Here is a 23,151-nt window from a genome sequence, read left to right as displayed (position 1 = left end):
TCAGATCACTAAATATAGACTTGGGCAGGAGGGGGATGTGAGAGCTTTTCAGCTCATCACTTCCAGTAAGCAGGACAGGAATGCTTGTATATTTGTATTTTGAAAAGGTTAGGCTATTGAACAGCTTGGCTGTGTGTGTTTGCGTGTGCGTGCATTTTTGGTGACCAGTTCCATTATGCTGATGTCCAGCTAAAGCTTTTGTGCCACTGCAGTTTGATGTCCTTTATTTTCTTCACAGAACATGACCTTCTTTGTGTATTTAACCAGTTTTGCTCAGCTTGGTTTCCCTGGTGTCTCATTGGTAGTTCATAATCCAGAGCGGGTGACATAGACACAAAGCAGTTTCCATTTAATGGGGATTTTTGAAAAAATACTATGCAGGAAAGGTTTGTAAGACACAATGTGATTTTTATTTTTTTATATATGAAGTTGAGACAAGCTTCGATAGGTGTGACACATTTACAATTGCAGTGTAAAGGTTGTTTTAAAGAGATATTTGTAAAACACTAGCAATGTTTTTATTTATAGAGGAATATGAAAGGTATTATAAAAACATCCATGTAACCCTGAAGCATTTTACTACATATTTTACTCTAATGTAATTATACAAATAGTAGATTTTCTCATTTAAAATGGAGGCAATCAAAATGACAGTGATGGCACATGGACTGGTTCTCACAAGATCAAGATCCTGAACCCCAAACTGCCCCCATGCATCCATCAGTGTGTGAGCGATGAAGCACTCACTGTATGATTATGTGCATAAATGCCATGAGTGGCTTACAGTGTTGTAAAATGTTTTGAGTAGTCTAAGACTAAGAAAGTGCCATATATTGCCAGTCCATTTATATACACACGCACAAAATCAAAGAGGCACACACTGCGACTTTTTAATCCATAGTGTGTCCCAAACTCCTAAAATGCTGCATCCTACAGCTCCCATAGTGCAACACAGCATTCTTTTTGTGCCTCTTCAGCAAAGTCCTTTTAAATTCAAGCAGCCAAACAGCTCTGGTCATTTATTTGGCCAGTTATTTTTGAATTAACTTTAATTTCAACGCACATTAGGATACAAAAACTGCATATAGTCCACTTAAAAAGTTTGCTGACTTTGCCCCAAAGAAGTTTTTAAAGACGTTTGTTTCCTACTGTAGAAACGTTTTAACCACCACTTTAACAACACGTCTTGTTTTCACAGGCAGGCTTTAAAAGTCTCAGGTCCAAGCTGACATCACCACAAAGATCCCGTTAGCGGTTATACTTTAAGTCAAGGCCCATAGAAGGTGTTTAAATAGGCTGTGTAATAATTCAGAATGTATGCTCGTTTTAAAACAGGAAGTCACAGGAAAAAAAGCACCTGTGTGCGCTGCAGTAGTCACTCAGGGTATGCTGTTGCTTTCATAGCACATGATAGAGAGTGAAACTGTCAGTCTGAGACTTTGTTAAATGGTTCATATACAATCGTAGAGCCTGAAATCAATATTTGCTGCATAAATGCTGTTATTACCTGCCAAACATTAGACTTTGTAACTCGATGATGCAGTGAGTTTGTTTAAATTTAAATATCTGTCAACTTCTGCTGAGTGTATTCATATCGTCTTAACTTGCTGCATGTCAGTCAGGAAAAAGTGTCAACATTATATTTGTGGTGAGTTTTGTTTCCAGCGTAATGCAGAGCATATTGTTCTTTATCCATGAGCAAACATGGATCAGTGACCAGGCGCCTGCATTTACTAACTCGCTCTTCCCTCTCTGTCTCCTCGGGGGAGCCACGAGCACAACATGACTTGCGTGTCAATACAGAGCAGAACTGACAAAGTGAAATCCTTGACGTTGCCTACTGTTACTTTGCTTAGACATGCAGTGCAGTGTAATTTTTAGGCCCTTATTCTTTAGGTCTTCTGTATAATTTACTGGATTTCAAGTCTCTCGCTGTCAGCCGGCAATAAGATTGATCTTGTGTAGACCTGACCTGATCTTTCAGTCAGTTGCCTTAATGAATGCTGGTGTCACTTCTGCTGCTTTTCCATTTGGCTGACTTTTCTCGTGTGCGTATTGTCTTAATTTAGGCTGAGATTGGCTTTCTAACTGAGACTACTTGCTGAAATCTAAGGCATATGAGCTCAGCAGGTGGCAGTGTTTCCCTCACTTCACTGTGACCTCTCTCCTGGGTTGCTCTGCCTTGTCTTCACGGCTTGTGAAAGTGGGATCACAGCCTGACACTGCCGAGCCTGTAAATTTAGCACAAGCTATTATTTTTTTTTCTTGATAAATTTTAGTGGATAGTAAAATGGTTTACTGGAAGTTTAAAAAGAAGAAGAGGAATTCACTCTTGTAGTAGTCATCTACTCGGGTGTTTCTCTGAGTGAACTCAGACAGATGCAGATCAGGTTGGCATCGGTATCAGACACCAATCCATCAGGCGTGCAAGAAGATGTGAGTCTGGAGTTTTCAAAAAGCAGTGCATTGATCTGCACTGGGTGTCTAATCTATAAGCAGTACAACTTACTGACTCTGGTGACACATAAACTGGAAGTGGATCAGTTATTTTTCTTTCTGTCCCCTGTTGCATTATCTTTAGTTGCAAAGAGAGAGCTCTGTCCAAGGTCCTGAAGCCTTCAGCATATTTTCAAAGGTGAAGAGAGCACTGATCAAGTATTGCCTTTTAAACATGCTTCTCTCAGTTATTTATTTTCATCAAGATCACCTCTCCCTGCTCCCCACCTCTTGGTGTGAACTGACTACATTGTTTTTTTTTTTTTTAAATTTTTAACCCTCTTATATTCTCACCATCCCTCGCGCTGTCTGATTTTCCCGCCCCACCCCCTCTCCCTCTCTCTCCCTCTCTCCGTCTTTCCCGGCTCTCTCACTGAGCCGGTTGTGCTGCTTTGCATCCAGGGTTTAGGTCGGAATGGAATAACCATCATCATCTTTCTTCAACTCTCCCCTCTCCACCTGCTCTCTGTTGCTTAAATAATTGTGATTGTCCTGCCAAGTAGTGGGTGATGATACAAGCAGCATAAGGTCTCCCTCCTGTAAGTAAATGGCTTTTCTTCCATTTGTGTTGTCCTCAGGAATCTGTGTGTGTGCACACTCAGACTTGGATATCTGGTTAGGATGATTTAGATCTTGCTGTGTATTTATCATGTGTCAGCTATTGTATTTGTGTTTTTGTTTGTTTTTTGATCATTTGAAGTGATAACTCATCAGTGTGGAACTAGTGGTGGTTTAAGTGTTATTTCTGTGCTTAGTAGGTGACATTGAAGGTGTTTAAGCAGAATGGGGAAATGATTAATATATAATATATAGAAATTGAATAGAAAGCTGTGCATCATTTGACGTTTAGGGTAAATGAACCTTTTAGGGCAGGGAAGGAGACTGATTAGAGGACAGTCATAATGTGTGCAACATCAGCCTACATGGCAGTAAATCTGGACTAGTAATGTGTCTTTGCATCAATAACTTGATGATTTTGTCTAGTATATGATTTTTATTATTATTTTTTTATTGGGAAAAAGTGTTTTTCTTTTTTTTCTTTTTTCTTTTTTTTTTCTTTTTTTCTTTTAGCTCTTATGTTAAACATTCACATTTGGTGTTATCACCATAGAGCCAAAAACTACACCTTGACATATTTGGTGAACAAAACACAAAAACAACAAAACAATTTCCCAATTATGCTGCAGCTGCTTCATCTGCAATGAGCTCTAGCCATGAAATGCTACTTTCTGAGCCTGTGAAGGATGTTATGAAATGACAGATGGTGTGCCTATTATCTTCATCAATTAAGTTCTCCTGTGGCTGTGCACTGAATTGCTTCCCCTTGTTTGCCTTGGATGTAGACGGGTGTGCTGGCTGAGGTTGATTTGCAAGATCAGCTCAGTCCCCAAAGACAAGGGAGATGGAGACGGAGAGATCAGAGCTACTTTCAGGCGTGTGACATAACAAACACAACTGAAGCCAGGCTTCACAGCGAGCCTAAAAGCTGTGGTTGTCCAAACAGTCAACCAGGCAGAAATGATACGAGTCTGATAGTCTTTTTCTTTTCTCCTCTGTGTTTTCTGCCATATTTAACTTCCTGTTTCCTTTTCTGTCTGTAATCATTTGTAAAGGTAACAGTATGAAATCAAATCTTTTACTGCCTCACGGTGGATTTAACCTTTCTGCACTCTGGCTTCCTTTCCAGCATGGCCTACATAATGCCGGCCATGCTGACACATTGATTTTGGAGTTAGACGCCACCTGTCTTTTCTCCCACTGATGTGACATTCTCTTTAAGCCCCCACTTTGTGATGTTTTTGTTTGTTTTTTTTCACTGTAAACAACCTAAACTGAACGAATCCATTGTCATGCGTTGACTTAAAAATGCATGGCATTGTCTCTTTTTCCTTCCCGTCTTCCTCTGCCACTGTATTTTGAAACAGTTTGTGGTAAACAGTCTCCTTTTTAGGATAATCATGCTGAACGAACTCTGAATCACCCTGCCTGTAGGTGACTGCTGTCTGGAAAGAACAGAGATGGCAATTTACTCTTCTCTTAGTCAGCAGTAAAGATAACTTTTACTGGGCAAACACGTTGCTTTGGGTCCTGATGCTAAATCAGCACGCTTGGTGTTTGAAATTGCTGCTGTTAAACTGAAGCAACCTAAGTCTTGTAAGTGTTAATTTGACACATCTGTATACCTTGGTTGTAACAAGTGGTTACTTGAGTTAATGTTGCCTTCCAAGCATTTTTGCCCAGAGAACTTCCGCTCACTGGTTTCTATTTTTTTCTTATCATTCTCTGTCATGTGGGAAAGTCGCAGGAAATCAGCACTTTATGAAATCCTTAGACCAACCTATCTGGCACCAATAACCACGGCACATTCACAGTGACTTAATTGACCTTTCTTCCCAAATTTGACTCTTCAGTGCCATGACACATTATTTTTACTATTAAACTGAAGCTGATATATCCAAAACTAATACCTAATCATTCCAGTTGCTAGAGTACGATTATGCGCTGTCAACCATCAGTTTAATCTAACCCAGTAATAAAAACCTTGTTCTTTGTGGCCACTTACAGATTACAGCTGAGCAGGGGTGACATAAAGCAGAACGGTAAATACATTTTTTTAAGTCTTTGATTTCTTTATTTATTGATTTGGAGTTTCATTTTCAAGCTTCAATCCTAAACCTACATGATTATCGTTTTTATGAATGTGAAGGTAAGCGATCTGAATGGAAAGACATCTCTGCATTCGACATGAACTCCCATTACAGCAAGCGCTATAATGAGTTATGTATTGCAGCAACATGTTGTAGCACCACAGGACACCATGACAACAACATAGACCTTCAGCAATTTGCAGTCACGAAACAAAAAGAGGAATTTTAGCACAAGTGTATTATTCATTGCACACACGCTGACTCAGTTTTTGACAGCTTGCGACCTCTGATTTCTCTTCTTTCATTTTTTCTGTTCTACTGGGAAATAAAGGTATCTGTTTAAAGAGATGTCAGGTCATTCAATGTGATAATAAGTCACTCAAGCTCTGAAATCAACCATTCAAAGAATCTTTTGATTGCTGAAATGTTGCCGGTTTAGAAAGAGTCCTGACCTTAAGCTGATTAAAGTGTACACACAAGACAACCCACGGATAACGCTGAACTGAAACTTGGCTTCTAATGAGCTGTGGTTTCAAAAACCTGACCTGTCAGTAGCCCTGGTCAATAGTCGTTTGACTGAGCGCTATGCTTATTAAGATGGTTCATTATTTATTCTCTGTGTCTGTGCTGGAGGAAGATCCTGGGCAGGAGTATAAAAAATATTTACATATAGATTAAATCAAACACTTAAGTCTAAAATAAGATCCTAAAACTCCAGAGTATTTCAGACTTTACACACAGAGACTATCGCGTGTGTGTGTGATAGACACACTGAGATAATTACGTAGCCTCTGACAGAAGGTTAGTCCTCTTTGGATAAGATTATCTCTTCAAAATTTTGAATGCATTTCAAGACACGTGTCAAGATATTCTTGAAATAAACCGTGCCTAAAAGTTTAAAGGCACACCATAGATGTACTTGCAGTGTCAACACTAGCATCTGCCATGCAGAGATCATACCTGGAGTTTATTGTCAGTGGGGCTGGATGATTCATTGCCCCAGCGTACCGAGAATCTGCTTTAATTTCACTCTTCTGCGTGGGCCATTCATAGCGTCTGTTTGCAACCGTTAAATCGTTAAAGTGACGTTTGGCCGTCTTACTATAAGGCAGTGCAGGCTGAGACAGGAAGCAATTAGTCTTAACTCTTACATTTGTGGTTAATTAAAGATCTTCCACCTCCTTCGGATGAGTGCGTTATCATTGCTACAGGAGCCTCGGTGCATTAAGAGGTCTTCTTTTGGCTTATATTTCACTAAAGTCAAATTTTGTATTTCCGGTTCTTAAATGTAAGTGGTCTTGTTTCCCCGGCGATGGCGAGGAGGTACAGTGTATCGCACAATGTGGTCCTTTATGTGGCTCAATAACATTTATGTGGCTTCTAGTGCTTCAAATAATCTCATATTCAGCATGAGACTTTTAAAATGCCATCTTACATTTTTCCCACGTTGAAACGACTCTCGCTCTTGAAATGTTTTACTGGTTTTAATGAGCTCTGCGCGTCCAGGCCGTGGAGGCTGTGTGTGTTTGGGTTACTGCTTCCTAATGCAGCAATTAGACTAATGAGACTGTTACTTATGCTCTTTAAACACCATCGTTCGCTTTAGTTTGTCTCTCAGATGCCTTGCCCTTCATCTGTGTGTCCTCCAGGAGAAAATAAACTTTCTCAAAAGAAGATCATTTGATATTTGCACTGAATTTCTGAATGTAAAAAATCTGTTAATAATTGTAATATTTAGCAGCTATTAGTTCGATTCAGGTGCCTATATTAAAATATGTATTTATTATCGTGGATAAATTGGATCTTAGATTGATTTACATCAAGGGTGATGTCAGAAAGCTTAATACTAAGGAAAAAATGCGTTTATGAAGCTGATGCATATCACTCCAAGCCAGCAGAGGGTTGTGCTCTTTTTGCATGGCTAAACTGAACTGCAGTGAAGTAAAGAAATGATGAAGGTTAAGTGTGAAATTAATTGTAGTTTCATGCTTCATTCCCCCCTGAACATGCCCCAAGACACTTAGATGACATTTTTTATTTACAGTCCAACAGTCTTTCCTCGTCAGCACTTCTCTCACCTCACTTACAGCCTCTCTCCTGTTCACTGTTTGTGCTGTTACCAGATATTTCTGCAGAACATCTACAACAAAGGTTTTACAGTAGGGACTAGTAGTGGTTTTAATCAAAGGAATAACTTAGGCCCTGAAATGGACCTATGCTATTCTATAGAAACAATGCACATTTTTCCAATACTAGCCTGGAAAAGTAAACTCTTTGTGAGTCATTAATAACAGTTTGGGCTGTAAAAGATTTTGAACTTGTGGACTGGAGTTTCAGCTGATCGTAAAATTGCATAAAATATGATATAAATACTTTATTTGGGAGTGGTTTTATGCAAATAATCTTTGAAACAATTACACTATAATTAATGAATGTATCCTGTATGTATCAAAAGGATAAATTTGGACCCAAGTGCATCGCTTTAATGGGATTATTGATGCAACATCTGAAGTTTCACTGAGGGCTCGCCACAACACAGGGCTCTGAATATTTGATTGGGACAGCTTTTTTTTGTGTTTCCTGACCCAACCCTCTCAGAGTTTTATTGGGATCATTTGCCTGTTAGATAAATATGTTAACCACTACAGTCTGGAGCCGTTGTTAATAGAATGGCTTGATAATTAAACTGGAATTAAATTAAAAAGACAAGCAGTACTGAGAACAAGTAGGCATGCAAAAAGAGCACTGGGTACGTGTATGTCACTGGTAAAGAGGCTCTGAATCCTGAGTTTTCCTTATTGAATCTTTACCTGTATAGTTTGGTGTTAAAAATGTCTGTTGTTTTGGAAGTCAGATGGTGTTGGGGTGTAATTTCCCTTTTGTTCTAAATGACTATTAATATTGCTAAATTATATTATAAAGATATCTGAATAAAGAAACGTTTGAAATCTGTTTGATTCTATTGTCCAGTGAGCCGCAATCTAGGATCAACAATGTCATGATGTAATTATGGTAAAAGTAAATTGATGAATGCAGAAGCAGGATGTCGAAACTGCTTCATGTAGGTGACTTTGATGTACAGCACACTGTGACGCTCACACTGGCAGTAATATTGCAACCTTCACTTTATTTTGAAAAGTCATGGACTGAGGACAGTTATAGTAGCCGAAATCATCCTACAGCATGAATTCCTCTGTGTTGTATAGTGACACTGATAGGAGGTTAGATTTTAGAGTGACTTCATAGTCAGCTGCAAGATGAGCACTTTAATGATTCTGATAAAGGATTATGACATTAACACTGGAGGGATACATCAATCAGTAGAAGTGGAAATGGACATTTTATTGGGGTTATTGCTTTTGACCTTTATGCCCTTGAGTGGTTTCCACAACTATGACACGTCCTTGTGTCTGATCATATGCTTTTTATTTACAAACCCAACACTGTGTTTTGCAATCTCTGCCATTACAATTTGTGAATAATTGTTGCCTTCTGTCATCAAGCTGCCAAAGCATCAGGCAGGCAATAACAGAGAGGAAACGGTGTATATTGGGCTCAGTTGTGTAGATGACTGCTGGCTGCCGAGTCCTATCTCCTCTCTGCTTCACTCACTCCCTCTCTCCCTCCCTCCATCTTCAGTCTGCACTGCACAGAGAGAAGTATGTGGAGGGGAATTGTAAATGTGCCGAGCTATGGGAAAGTGTGTATGCAGAGTGCACGAGTGTTTCTGAGAGACAGGGACAAGGTATAAGAAAGAGGAATTACAAGCGGGGTGCCCGCTTCGCTCCTGGCATTATTGTAATTGTGTGCTGCATGTGCGTGAGTATGCATGTAACTGTGTGCACGCTGCAATGCTGAACAGGAAAAGTTGCTGCTTCAGCCCACCCTTCTCTGGGATTATGTAGCATCTGAGGGCAACACTGCGTCTCGGGAAGCGTGGCGTGGGATCGGGCCCGCAGAGTGGGATGAAGGGCCGGCGCTGCTGGGAGCCGGGGACCATCCGCTCCCTCTGCAACTCAGGCTGCCTGAGTTCACTCAACCAGGGTCAGTACAGTTTTGGCTAAAACTACAGCACGGCAACATAGAGCCGTCACACTCCTCGCGGTCCAACAGCGAAAGCTTCCTCATTCCGCCATCTGCTCGTCATCTTACGTTTGAAAGATAGCTGTCATTCCTCCATCCATCTCTCCCTCTCTCTGTGTCTCCTATCTGCTGTCTCGGCTCCCTACGCTCCCGCAGCCTACTTTAACAATGCAGCACCTCATGCTGTAGAAAGAGCGGTGTGTCATCTTTCTTGCCCTCTTAGCTGCATGCAGTCCTTTCTTCTCTTACCCTTCTTTCTCCTGTGCTGCTCTTACTCACATTCATTTCCTCTCTCTTCTTTGCGCCTGCTCCACCTTACATTTGCATATGGATGAGACAGAGCATGCCAGGCCTGCGTATTGGCAGTGTGTGTCTGTGTACACATATTATGTGTGTAGAGTTCACTGCACCATCACAAACTGTAAACTGGGAGGTCCTGTGTATCCCAGGGTCCTAGAACCTGTTATTTACATATTGTAGTAGGATGGTGGATAATAAGTCTCTGTTATGTCTACAGATCAGTATAACTTTGTTTCCCCCATTTAACACTTATAGGAAATTATAGCTATAATATACTGGTAACAGATTTCTTGCAGAACAAATGCATGTGTAAATGACTACATGGTTATCTTTGGAGCAACAATGCTAAATTTCTCAGCCATCGCATCTCCCCTCAGTATAAAATGTGTCTATCCATTTTATACTGTCTCTTCCAGGTCTCTCACTTCATCTATTGCTTTCCTGCCCACGGCAGAGTTGGACAGTGTGGAGTTGAACAGCTGTGCTCTTAAGCCCTGGGCTCCCAGTCCCCGCGCTTTGTCTGTTTGTTCACTCAAATGAGGTTGGCATAAGTAGTGTAGCTCCTGGTGTTTTATGATCTAATACAGTGCAGTCCTTTTCATACTAGACTTCCACACATTTTCTGTAATGTGAATGCAAGTGATGAAACTGCATAAAGAACAAGAGTCTGGATCAATGCATCACAAATATCTGGTCCAAAAGCAATAAATTGGATTCCTTCAAGGACAAACTAATAGTGCTAACAGTACTGAAAAGTGTTTAATGGAATAAATCAAAACCCTACATCAGAAACTAAATTAATTTTAAAATACAAATATAAAATGCTTGTTGCATTGTACTTTAAATATATGGGTGTGTACTATTAGTGTCATATCTCCCAAAGCCTCAGAAGAGACGGTGTTCACTGATATTTTGAAATTTGAAACGGGGATATTAAAGAAATGAAGGTTGATGTAATGTAATGTCTGGGATTGTCTGTTTTGATGTAATATTTAATTAAATGTAGTTACTAATATACACCCACCTTTTTTTTTTCTTTCTTTTTTTTTTTGTGAAATTACCTCTGAGATGACAAAGTGTTGGACACTAAAAACAATGTACTGTACTTCAGTAAACTTATTTGACCCATGTTGACAGAAAGAGAAACCATAAAGCTGAAACTGTCCTGAAATCTGAGCATCACAGAGACTCTGATATTTATTCATTTGTGTTGCAAAGGCATGTTCATCCCTCCTTTTTTTTTCTAGATGCACTTCTTAATTATGCCAGTGAGCTTACCAGCACATGCACTCATGACTCTTTATTAGGTACATGTTGCTGGTACCAGGTTGGATTCCTTTTTGCCTTCAGAACTGTTTTAATTCTTCAGGGTACAGATTCAATACAGTGCTGGAAACATTCCTCTGAGATTTTGATCCATATTAACATGATCGCATTGCACAGTTGCTGCAGATTTGTTGGCTGACCATCCATGATGTGAACCTGCTGTTCCACTACATCCCAAAGGTGCTCTTTTGGATTGGTATCCAGTGACTATGGAGACCCTTTGAGCCCAATGGACTCCTCTTTATGTTGAAGAACCCAGTTTGAGATTATTCGTGACACTGTGCTTGAAGCGGCCATTAGAAGATAGGATAGGTACACTGTGGTCAAGTGATGGACATGGTCAACAAGAATACTCGGACAGTGGGGTTTAAATGATGCTCAGTCAGTACGAAGATGCCCAAAGGGTGCCAAAAAATATCCTCCAAACAATTACACCAGCAACAGCAGCCTGAACTCTTGATGCAAGGCAGGGTGGATCCTTGGTTTTAGGTTGTTTTTGTCATATTCTGACCTAACTATCTAAAAGTTGTAGCAGAAATTCAAACTCAGCAGACCGCAATATTTTCCCAATCTTCTTTGTACAATTTTAGTGTCCCTATGCAAATGGTAGCCTCAGTTTCCTGTTCTTAGCTCACGAACAGGTGTGGTCATCTGCTGCTATAGCCCATCTGCTTCAAGGTTCTACCTGTTGTGCATTCAGAGATGCTTTTCTGCACACATGTGTTGTAACTTGTGATTATTTTAGTTACTGTTGTCTTTCTATAAGTTGGAATCAGTCCAGTCATATTTGTCTGACCTCTGACATCAACAAGGCATTTTAATCCAGAGAGCTGCTGCTCAGTGGATGTTTTCTCTTTTTCGGACCATTCACCTATAAACTATAGAGGCGGTTGTCTTGATGCATGCTTAATCATCCAGGTAAGGAAATCCCAAAAAGTCGATTCTGTTCATCGGGACATGGTGTTTTCAGTGGGAGAAATGTTGGATGTTTCATTACACATCCAAGTGACTTCTTCATTCTCAGCTGACTGCAGGTTTCCCCAACCTTATAAACAGTACATTTACATAAAGACTGAAACTAGCACCATTGAATGAACAATGGGCTGTGAGGCGAGTTTCTTGATCATTAATATACAAATTGTCATGATCATTGATCAATGACCACGAGTACCATTCACAGAGATTTGGGGAATGGCCGCAATCACAGCATTGTAAGATGGTGAAAGATGTACCCTTAGGCCCCCTCCTCGATTCAGAGATGGTCTTTCCCTTTTCACATAAATGGCCTCTTTGACTCCCCGCTCAAACCAGCCTTCCTCCCTGTTCAGGATGTGTACATCCTTATCATTGAAAGAGTGTCAACTGGCCTGTAGGTGTAAATAGACTGCAGAGTCCTGGCCTGACGAGTTAGCTCTTCTGTGTTGTGCCTCCTGGCACTTAACAGTGTATGCAATATAATACTCTGTTTGTGTTGGGGGACCAGATCTTTGAGGTGGACCAATTTTTGGCGCAGCGTATTTTGGTGTTTAAAAGCCACAGATATGCAGTGTTTGGAGAAAATGCATCGCAACTGTTCCGATATTCCTGACACATAAGGAATCACTAAGGGTTTTCGCTTAGGCAATAGTTGTTCTTCTTCTTTCCTGGAACAGCTGGATCTTTCTTTAGATGTTTTCCAAGCTTTGACAAATGTCCAGCTGGGATAACCACATTTATCAAGAAGGCCACATTTACTCAGGGCCTTCTTGATATGTTCTTCTGCTTCCCTGGTCGCTGTATCTGTGTTCGGTCTGTATTGTAGTGTCCTGATGACACCCAGTTTGTGCTGCAGTAGACGATGAGAGTCAAACCTTAAACCTACGCGTGTGGATCAGTATTTACGGTACACTTCGACTTTTAAATGTGCACCACTACTGATGGAAATCTCACACCTAAGAAGCTTGTCATTTTTCATATCATCCCTGGTGAATTCGATGTGTTGGTCCATCGAGTTACTGTTTAGAGGTGGTTCTGAGGGAAAATCCCAGCAGATCAACAGTTTCTGAAATAGATCACTCCATCTGGCTCCAACAGCCATACCACATTTAAAGTGACATAAATCATGCTTCTTCCCTGAGGGTATCTTAACCATGCCCCAAATTCATTCAGTCAATGCCATGTGATTAGCTGATACAGTAATGAGGAATATAACAGGTGTATGCAATAAAGTAGCCAGTGAGTGTATATATAAAAACACACATAGATATAAATAAACATATAAAATAAAATAATCTGAATTGTCTGTTTTTTGTTGTCAAGAAATTATAAGATTAAGAAAGTTGGCCTCCATTGGAGTTGAGCAATATAAAGACATGTTTTTAGAAGTTTTCTAAAAATTATTAAGCCATAGTTGTGGAAACCACTCAGTTCACTGTAACAGGGCATTGCTGAAACAAGCAACAAATGCGGCAGCCCGAGTAATAAGATCGTATTTTACCAATATACCACATGACCCACTGTAAACACACCACATGTGACAATCATATTTTGTTGACTGCTATGCCAGTGTCACTGTTTGTAGGACAGTTTTGGTTTTAGTTGTGAAAGGAAATGTATTCCTTATTGTAAGGATGAATTTTAATGCCAACAATGCTGAGTGTAATCTAGCGACCTCCTTATACATCTAATTTAAATGTTCACGAAGATGATTGGAAATAACAGAGAATGCCTTTTATGCCCATATCATTTCCAAAAAAGTAACGACACTTGTGAGCCATATATTCATGAACTATTTTACCTTTTAATTGTAACATTAGTGCCTGACTGTAAGATGTCTAATGACTCAGTCAGTATTTAGGAGAGATTGTCGTCCAATAAGATTATGAAGCTTTAGAGCATGGCTGCCTCACACTGTCATCTCTGTTTCCCAGTAAGTATTTCCTCTTCATATTTTAAAAACACGAAGATGTAGTAGAAACTCCACTAATCAATGCATGATGTCATTGTGGCTACATTTTGAGTGGACCATTTCCTGTGAATCACACTTGTATCTGAAGATGCTTCACGACTAATTAGCGAGACCATTACATGAAAACATGCTGGATTTCATGAAAATCTCAACTAGTGAGTTTGTTGCTGTTATGTTTAAAGTATATATACTAGCTGTGGGTCAAACTGAAGAGCTTTCATAGACCGCCCTCCTTCTCTTCATGTAATGGCCTGAGCAGCATTTTGCATTGTCATAAATGAAGGCCTTATGTGTGGGAACATCTATTCACGAATACATCCTTTCAATTTTGCAAATATAGCACACATTAGCCTCCAAATAAATCACTGCAGACTGTTTCAAATGACAAACACAGGCTTTGCATTTTGCTGTTGAGTGCCATTTTTTTTTTTTTTTTTTTTTTTTTTTTTTAACTGCTGCAGTACCCTGATATCCATGTCATGTGTGACTAGACCTGCGTAGTAGAGCTCAGTTTGTATTCTGAGGTTGTAGGATAATTAATGACCTCAACCTTCAGACTGTGCATGCAGTAAAGCTGGAGCTATTTAACTCTCGCAGGTCTGATGCACCAACTGGGAATTTGTCAATTGAATTTACTCAGCATACCACAATATAAACCTATAGTTTAGTAGTCAGCAGACTGATTGTTTTCTTTCTTTCTTTCTTTCTTTCTTTGTCCTAGCAGATTATGTTTGTAACTTCAAACTCGTGCACAGTTGCTGCAGTTTGGCGTTAATCGTTTCTTTTGTTTGCTGCTTTCTGAGAGGGTTCGATCGGATGCACCGCCAGGGCTGTACTGCAGAGCTCTGGGGACAGTGATGGGTTACACTGCACAGTTTCTCATTTGCTTGTGGAGTGCCATGCTACTGGTTTTAACCTGCTGTCTCCTCAGTTTATCTCCTTGTGATGTATCTCAGGGGAGGTATGGAGCCAGTTGGCAATTACTGGCCAGGATTACAGTTATCTCCCCTGGGACTCATCCTGGCTCTTTGTCTAGCTTGTTCCCTCCACTGTTTCTCATTTCTTTCTTTACTCATGCACACTCCATCAAAATACCCAACAGCAAAACTGTCATCCCTCCTTTCTCTGCTGTCTGTTCTGAAACAAACTCTTTATGATGGAAATTGAGTGGTCTCAAGTTTACACGTCTTGTGATAAGAAAGGGCGTGTTTTCAATACATATAATACAAAAATCTGGACTTTTCATTTAAAACAAATAATTTACAAACACGAACCTTATAACATGTAATTGCATTACTGCATACTGTACATAGTAACTGATTATGGGAAAAACATGACCACTAGCTGACATCATTCATGTCCTCTCGTGCTCGTACAGGAGAGGATGACTGCAAATCGATACAAAGTTGTTCTGAGGGATCACCTTTGCCCCATGATGAAACATTAACCTTAAGGAAGTGGACTCTTCCAGGATGACAACGCCCTAATCCATAGGATATAAGGAGTCACTGAATATTGTGACAAGTATGAAAACGATGTGAAGCAAATGCTAATGCAGATGTTGAACACCCATGTGAGCTTTTAGGCAACAACCTCTACCACCTTCATCAAAATTCCAAATGAGGGAATATCTTTTTGTAGAAAGGATGCACTGCCAGGGACTTTAATTCATTTTTCAGTTGGCCCAGTTAGTTGGTTCACCTTTAAACCCTGAGAAGGTCTTAAAAAAATATAAGTGCTTTATATCATTTGAAAGCACTATCAACTTACCCCACAAAAAACACTCAATCTAAAAAAAACCCCAGAAAATCACTATATGTTTGTTACTATGGTTTTTTTTTTTTTTCTTCATTTAAGTCACCATCTGTAAAAGAGGCATACTTTCAGTGCTTTTCCCTATGTTCCTAAAGAAGGAGTGTTCATGTTTCTAAAAGAGACTCGTATCCCAATTTGCTAATGTTTTCTGCAAAGTGACAGGTTTAGCTTTAATAAAATAAAAATAAATGTATCTTCCCTCTATGTGGATATCTGAAACATCAGGAAACATAAAGGGCATTTATGTTGAAATAAGAGACTGTGTCAGGGCCCGACAATAACCCGTTGTCCAAATGTATTGTCTCACACAACTGATTAGATATCAGGAAATTACCCTCTTTCAGCAAATATGGCTATTTTGACTGGACCTTCATTAGATCAGTATGAATAATAGAAAAAGAGTCCTGAAATATAACTTGACATTTAAAGCACACAACAAATTCTTTAAGTGCTATGATTATTTGAATGTAAGGTAATGCCACAGCTGCCCTAAATTAACAGTACTGGTAATGACCTAAATCATTTTTCATGTTTCTGCAATAGTTAATCCTCCAGTTTGTGCAAGCTTCATATTCCAAAGTATATTTTTAATGAAAATTTCCATTTGTCATCTCCTATGTGAATTTTCAAATTTACTGTTTTAATAAAAAAGCTGAAAAAATGGTAAAGCACATTATTATTTTTGATCAAAATGCCAGTTTACAGCTATTAGCTTGCATTATTGAACAGAAAATAATTGTCTTGGTGGTTAAATGTTGCACTTCATTCATTTCTGTCTAATCAGAGAAGTCTGGTGTAAAATTTTGTAGAAAAATCATGAATTTACTGAATCTCCTGTGTTTTCTTGTGTTCATAACAGGTGATCTAATACATTTGTTGAGCATGTATGTGTCAGCATGACTCTGTTTTGGAATTAAACAGTTTTCACTTCCTAATGTTGAAATGATGAATTCATTCTTTTTTATCGTCATAATAAATTCGATACATGCTGCAGGTTTCAAACCGGCCTCCACAGTCAGCTGCTCAGTTGTCATTGTGACTCGTAACCCCCCCCCCCCCCCCCCCCCCCAAAAAAAAAAAAATGGGGGAAAAAGTTGTTTTTTCTCCTCGATAAAGCTATTTTAAAAACAAAAACAAAAAAACTAGTTGAATTAGCAGCATGTTACCATCATTAATCCAGAGGGACAGTGCATTTTTCACATTTTCTTTCTTTCTTTTCTTTTTTTTTTTTTTTTTTTTTTAAATATACGTCTGCATATTATGCCACAGGGTAACTTCTTGACAGCCACAGGCCTGGCTCCACTGATCTGACAGCCTACCCTCAGGGACTCGCAGAGAGACGAGCCCTGACAGTGAGATGGCAAACTACTGCTCATCCAATTACATACTTCTGCTGCCTATTCTCCACCTTCCACTTCTTCCATCACTCAAAACTTGGGTGCTCACTACAAAGATTGACAGTGGGGAATGAGTGAAGGACAGAGGAACCGTATACATATGCAGAAGCTAGCTGCTTTGTGTCCATGTAATGAAATGTTGTGATTGGACAAGCTATGACCTATACAGCAGACATGTGTGTAGCTTAGTTTATGCTAGACACAAATAATTATTTAAATTTGGTCTGAGAAGGAGGATGAAGTAGGTAGACTTGGAGGTAGACTTACATTTGTGTTAATGCAAGGTTGTTCGAGGTAGTAGGCTGTGGGGGAGGTACTGAAGGTAGTTCACCCTTGAAGCATGACTGGCATGGTAATGACTTTGTTCTGAGAAACCATCTATCAACATCTGCTGTTGTAAGGGAAGTGGTTGGAGATGTAAATAGGTGGGCTAGGCAGTGGCGCCAATAAATAAACAACATAGATCAGCATTTTAGTGACGTGGGTTTATTGTAAAAGCCATTACTAATTTGTTAATTGAAGTCCAAGTGATACCCACTTGGTGCCAACCCAAAGGATTTTCTTCTACAGTATTCAGTCTTGTCAAGTTGTGCTTAACGTTTTGTTTTTGCTGCATAGATCTGAAAGGATATTACAGAAAGGACATTTCTACTACTTGGGGGACACAAACTTTGTTTTCTGGTTTCTGCTTAAAGGTGCAGGGTGTCAACAGAGTAGAACCCAAATCCAAAATCTGAATTAGAATGATTTTTGGTTGGAGAATTTATTTTGCAGGCGGTGTACTGTAAGCAGTCTCTTCTGCACAAATATGCTTTGGTACATGTGACAGTTTATTTTTAAGTGGCATCACTGAGAGCTGTTGAACTCTTTGGCAGAATGGGGGTAAATAATATGAGCCAGGCATCACTGCAATTTTGGATGTTTCTTTTTCCAGCCACGTATTTGAATTTAATATCAAATGGTCCCAGCTGTACATCTAATTTACCAGTGGAATGGGATCACCACCAGTTAGTGAAATCCCCCGTTATTTAAAATTTGCTCAGTGCTCTCCATGGTCATGGGCTTCTTTTTTTTCTTTTTCTTTTTTTTTTTTCTTGTCACAGCAGCTCTCAAGTTATCCTGATATTATCCAGAGTCTATGTAATTTCACACTCTTAAACGTGGACGTGAGCATTAGTGTTTGGCTTAGTTAGTGGTGACTTTACTAGGGTGACCATATTTTGATTTCCAAAAGAGAGGGAGGACACTTGGCCCAGTCATGAAGAATTTTAATAATACTGTTAGCTTAATTTTTTTTAAAAACATATTTAAAACATGCATTATCTGTGCGGTTAATGAATGGTGAAATGTAAAAGCTTATGACATTTTTTTAAGTCAACAAGTGCAAAAACAAACAAACAAACAAAAAAAACCCTTAAAAACCTCTGGAATGAAAAAATGTTACAGAAATAATGCCTCATCTGTATAAGAAAAATTACCAGTGAGGTATTGTGCAATGGTTTCTGCTGTTTCTAACCTCAATTAATTTTGTTTGCACGCCACCATTCTTCCAGTCAAAGTATGATTGGGAATATTTTCTCTGTTCCATGGTTACTTAAGTCTGAGAAATGCCACCGTACTGGATTTCATAAAGAGCTTCAGGAGTGACTTCCACTGAGTGTAACACTATCACACCATTGACAATAGCTTCAGTCTTAGTGCAGGCACTGCTGAACTTTTTAGTTTGGAAATGCTTCTGATTTTTTTTTATGGATTTTTAAAAAATTTTTTTTATTATTATTATTTTTAGTAACACACTAGTGCAATCCATGGATCTATAGCTATTGGGATGCTTCATAGTATGAAATGCCAGTGCACCCTCTGCTGCAAAAACAGCATACATACAACAGCATCCTTGTTTTTCCCAGGTGTAACAAAGAACTCAATCAAGTTACCAGATGAAATTTCTCGCACAGCCTTTTTATGTTTTTATGTGTCTAAGTAACCTTTGTAAGACACACAAACGTCTGTGCCAGCTCTGCACACAGTGCACTACGCCTCCCATTTATTCCGACCGGAATGGTACGAGGGAAATTTCTTTTGCAGTTTGTCTGAAAAGATGCACTTGTGCTTTGGCGTCTTTTGAGCGCGCCGCTGCGCGCTCTGTCCCGTCTGTAAGCGCGGAACAACACTTAACACAGCAGTTCAGGGATGACGTTGCACATATCGGTCCTCTGTAGGATTATAGGAAAACCCGGACATTTTCATCCATCTCGAAAATCCCCCCGGACGCCCTGGACAGAACGTGAAAAGTGGACATGTCCGGGGAAAAGAGGACGGTTGGTCACCAGTGGTTCTTAACCTTGTTGGAGGTACCAAACCCCACCAGTTTCATATGTGCATTCACTGAACCCCTCTTTAGTGAAAAATATGATTTTTTTTTTTCTTTCTCAAATTCAAGACATATGTTTTTTTTACTGATGCACAAAATGAGCCGTGCATGTCACGGCGGAGGTTCTGCCAAACCCCTGAGACCGACTCACGGAGCCCCTAGGGTTCGAGCGAACCCAGGTTAAGAACCACTGCCCTAGACTTTACCATCCCAGCAAACCTGATTTTCAATGAGAAAGGAAGTTTCATGATTTTATTTGATTTCATTGAGGCAAAGTCTCCAATGTTTTGTGCATAACCTCAATGATTTATTAAGAAACTTGAGGCCCAGATTCATCATGCTATGCTTTTAACAGACGTTCTTGAATGTTGCTGTCGGTCCACAAACTATTCTCTGTTCAGTGAAATCATAAATGTAACATTGCTGTTAAGAAATATAGTTTGTTTGTTTTTTTTTTTTGTTAAATAAAAAAACTCTCAAACTATATAATCAAAAACAAAAGTTTTGAACATGCAGCAACTTAATTATCCAATTCCATAATATTTGAAAATGGCGAATTGCTGCCTTGTGGGATCGAGTTCAACGCCATACCAACTCAGCCACTAACTTTTTAAATCAGTTTAGAGCTGCACTGACATAGTCATGCTTTATCAATTTAGGGCTAATTTCATTAGTCTGTCCATATCTCTCTGAAGTTGCTCTTTGGGTCTTTCAGTTCACCTTTTTCACTTTGTCCTAGTTTTGTTTGCTCTGCAGTTTTAACACACAGTCCAGTCGATTTTGTGACTTTACATCGTCAGCCTTTTCCTTTTCTTTTCTTGAGTTTCTCTGCAGTGACTTTGCTGAAATTTTGTGTAATTGGAGACCTACTGTACTGGTAATGGGAGGATGCTGGTTTCATTTTCCAACCTAGGTTTCTATTGGGATTTGTTATCGCTGCAGGGGTGCTGGGCTGGTCTTTGACAGGACTGCTTAGGTTTTATCTCTTTTCTTTCTAATGACCAGGCAGCTGAATTTCTGAAATCCTCCTGAACATGTTTACAAAGTCCCACACGCGGTAGAGATCAGTGGCCTGTGTGTGTGTGTGTGTGTGTGTGCTGCATCTTACTGGATGTACTTTGGTTACCTTTGGATTAAAATGGACACCCAGGAATTCCAACATGGTGAGATTTTTATTTTATTCTGTATTCATCTTTTCTAGTTGTAGTACAGTAATGTACTACAACTAGAACAGAACAGAAATTTTTCATTTTGTCTATTTAACTACTGCAGTAGTAGTTAAAAAAAATGATAGCACTAATAACTAGGGGTGCAACAATACACAAAATTCACGGTTCGGTTCGATACTTTGGTGTCACGGTTCGATATTTTTTCGATACAAAAAAATGTTCATGCCTTTTTAATTTGTCATTTATTAAATTTTCACGGCACATTCCGCACCACATCTCTGTGCGTTCATCATTTGTTTGAAGCCAGCTCACCTCCTGCAACTACTTTTCCGAGAATACGTGCTTCTTTTGTGGTTCGGACTCCTTCTGACATTTCTTTGGAGGTGGAGGAACATCACAGTAATTGTTTAAAGGAGCTTGCTTCTTCGACATCTTTCTAAACAAATGTCTGTCCTCCTCCTGAAAATCTTATGTATGCAAACACGCGTTGCAACTTCTTATCTTGTGCCCGTTTTTTATTTTGACAGCGAATGCGCACCTGCGGACCACTTATGTGCAGCCCTGGTTATTTAGCTCGTCATATTGCAGCCACAGAAATTCTTTTGTCCATGAAACCATAAAGCTGCACTTTCTTTTTGCCTTATAGTCTGATTTGTCATAACTTCTCCGTTTTGTGGTAAGCTTTTCTTTGGCTGTCACTTCTTCACCCTGACCTGTCTTATTTGGCTCAGCAGAACTGAAATATTGTGGCGAGCTCAGACAAGGAGGAGACGGAGGTATCATTTGGTCTTGCTTCCCGTGAGCTAGCCAGGGAGCACAGCCGTTTATTGACATCTGCAGAAGAACACTGCCGCTAGCTAACTGCTCAGCGCAGCAACAACAACAACAACACACAGGGCGCCCTCTGACCCCGGAAGGACACACCGTCGCAGCGAGAGGGCGTCACCCGTCACTATGGCAACATAAACAAAACATAACTGTACAAACAGAACCCCGAACAGCCCTGACCCGCTACAATATATATCCTGCTGCTTTTACACACGCACTCACATAACGCTCAGCGATTCTCTGCGCGATCAACCTCTCACATGTTTAAGCTTGCTGCGGGAGATTTCACTTGTCATGTTTGCATAGTAAGCTAACGATTGATAAGACGATGTCAGAGGAATTGGTGCGCAAATTATCATCACTCACAGATCAGTGCTGTCGCTCTCTATACACAGTTCACGCGATTGCAAAGTGAAAGCAAAAAACAAGCACAAATTCAAACGCGATTTCAATATGTCACATATTGACAGTGGCTCACCGATGCCAATGACATAATTACCCAGCTACATTTCCGAAAGAATGCAAAAGCATTGACATATATTTTTCCTTCCTACGATAGGCCGACGGGCAGGGCAGAGATAGATTTTGGTAGCCCGACTGGAAAAATCTCTAGCCCCGGGACGTCGGGCAGGCGATTTTGCAAGCCCTGTATCTGATTGAGGAATCACTCATCTTTGGAAAAGAGAGTTTATTACAGAGAAATGGCTCTTTCCAAAATAAAAGCTATACTATACGCTTCTTCTGGGCTATATTCTCAGCAGCATATTAAACATATCAGGTCACCATAAGGAGAATCATGTGCTAACGGCTGTCTAAATGACTCAGGTAAAGTTTGTAGCATGCGTGCTTGTTGTTTTTGTCTGCTTCCACTTGTCTTTGCACTAGGATGATGTCGGTGTAAATGTGCAGTCATATTTGTTGTGTTCCCACTAATGCTGTCAGCATAAATCTCGTTGAAATGACGTTAACGCCACAACACGGCAAATCTCCGTTAACAAGCTACCACGGATCGCCCGTGCATGGGGCTGGACGGCCAACACGTTAACGAGCTAACTGCGCTAACACACTAGCTCCCACCCATGTAATTGAGCATTGCGTGGCACATCCAACATACTGTTTTTACTTTAGTCCATGACTCGCTTACCTTCAGGGTCATACGTCACATGAAAACCAAAATAGTTCCAAACGCCAGATCTGAATGAGGGTGGGGGAGGTTCAATTTGCCATGTTGCAAGGAGAGCTTAACTTCTGTCTCGCTAGCTTGCCCTGCGCTCAGTGAATCTGCGTTCGACTACTCCGCCTAGGCTGCACTGTCGAGCGCAGATCCACTGAGCGCTCAACACAGACAGCATCGTCAGAAGGAAAGTTGATAAAATAAATAAAAAAATTATTTTGTATTGTTCGATACATATGCGTACCGAACCGAAAGCACTGTATCGAACGGTTCAATATCGATACGAGTATCGTTGCACCCCTACTAATAACCGTAACCACTGCAGTCACGGGAGGGACAAGCAATTAATTAGCAGTTGACTGCAGATTTCCCCAACCTTATAAACAGTACCTTTGCACAATGATGGAAACAGTTTCTTGGTCATTAATATGATCAAAGGTACTGTTTATAAGGTTGGGGAAATCTGCAGTCAACTGCTAATTAATTGCTTGTCCCTCCCTCCTGCAGTCAGCTGAGACTGAAGAAGTTACTTGGATGAGTAACGAAACATTTCTCCCACTGAAAATGCTACGTCCAGATGAACAAATTCAACTTTTG

General features: G+C 39.9%; 1 protein-coding gene across 1 annotated transcript in view; it reads left to right on the top strand.

Annotated features, from left to right (window-relative positions):
• Nucleotides 1-23,151, top strand: part of osbp2b (oxysterol binding protein 2b) — a 51,115-nt gene that overhangs the window by 7,298 nt on the left and 20,666 nt on the right. The window lies entirely within an intron of this gene.

This window comes from Aulonocara stuartgranti (assembly GCF_965226115.1).
Source record: "Aulonocara stuartgranti genome assembly, chromosome: 12".
In the NCBI taxonomy this organism is placed as follows: Eukaryota; Metazoa; Chordata; class Actinopteri; order Cichliformes; family Cichlidae; genus Aulonocara; species Aulonocara stuartgranti.
This window is presented reverse-complemented; position numbering and strand designations above follow the sequence as displayed.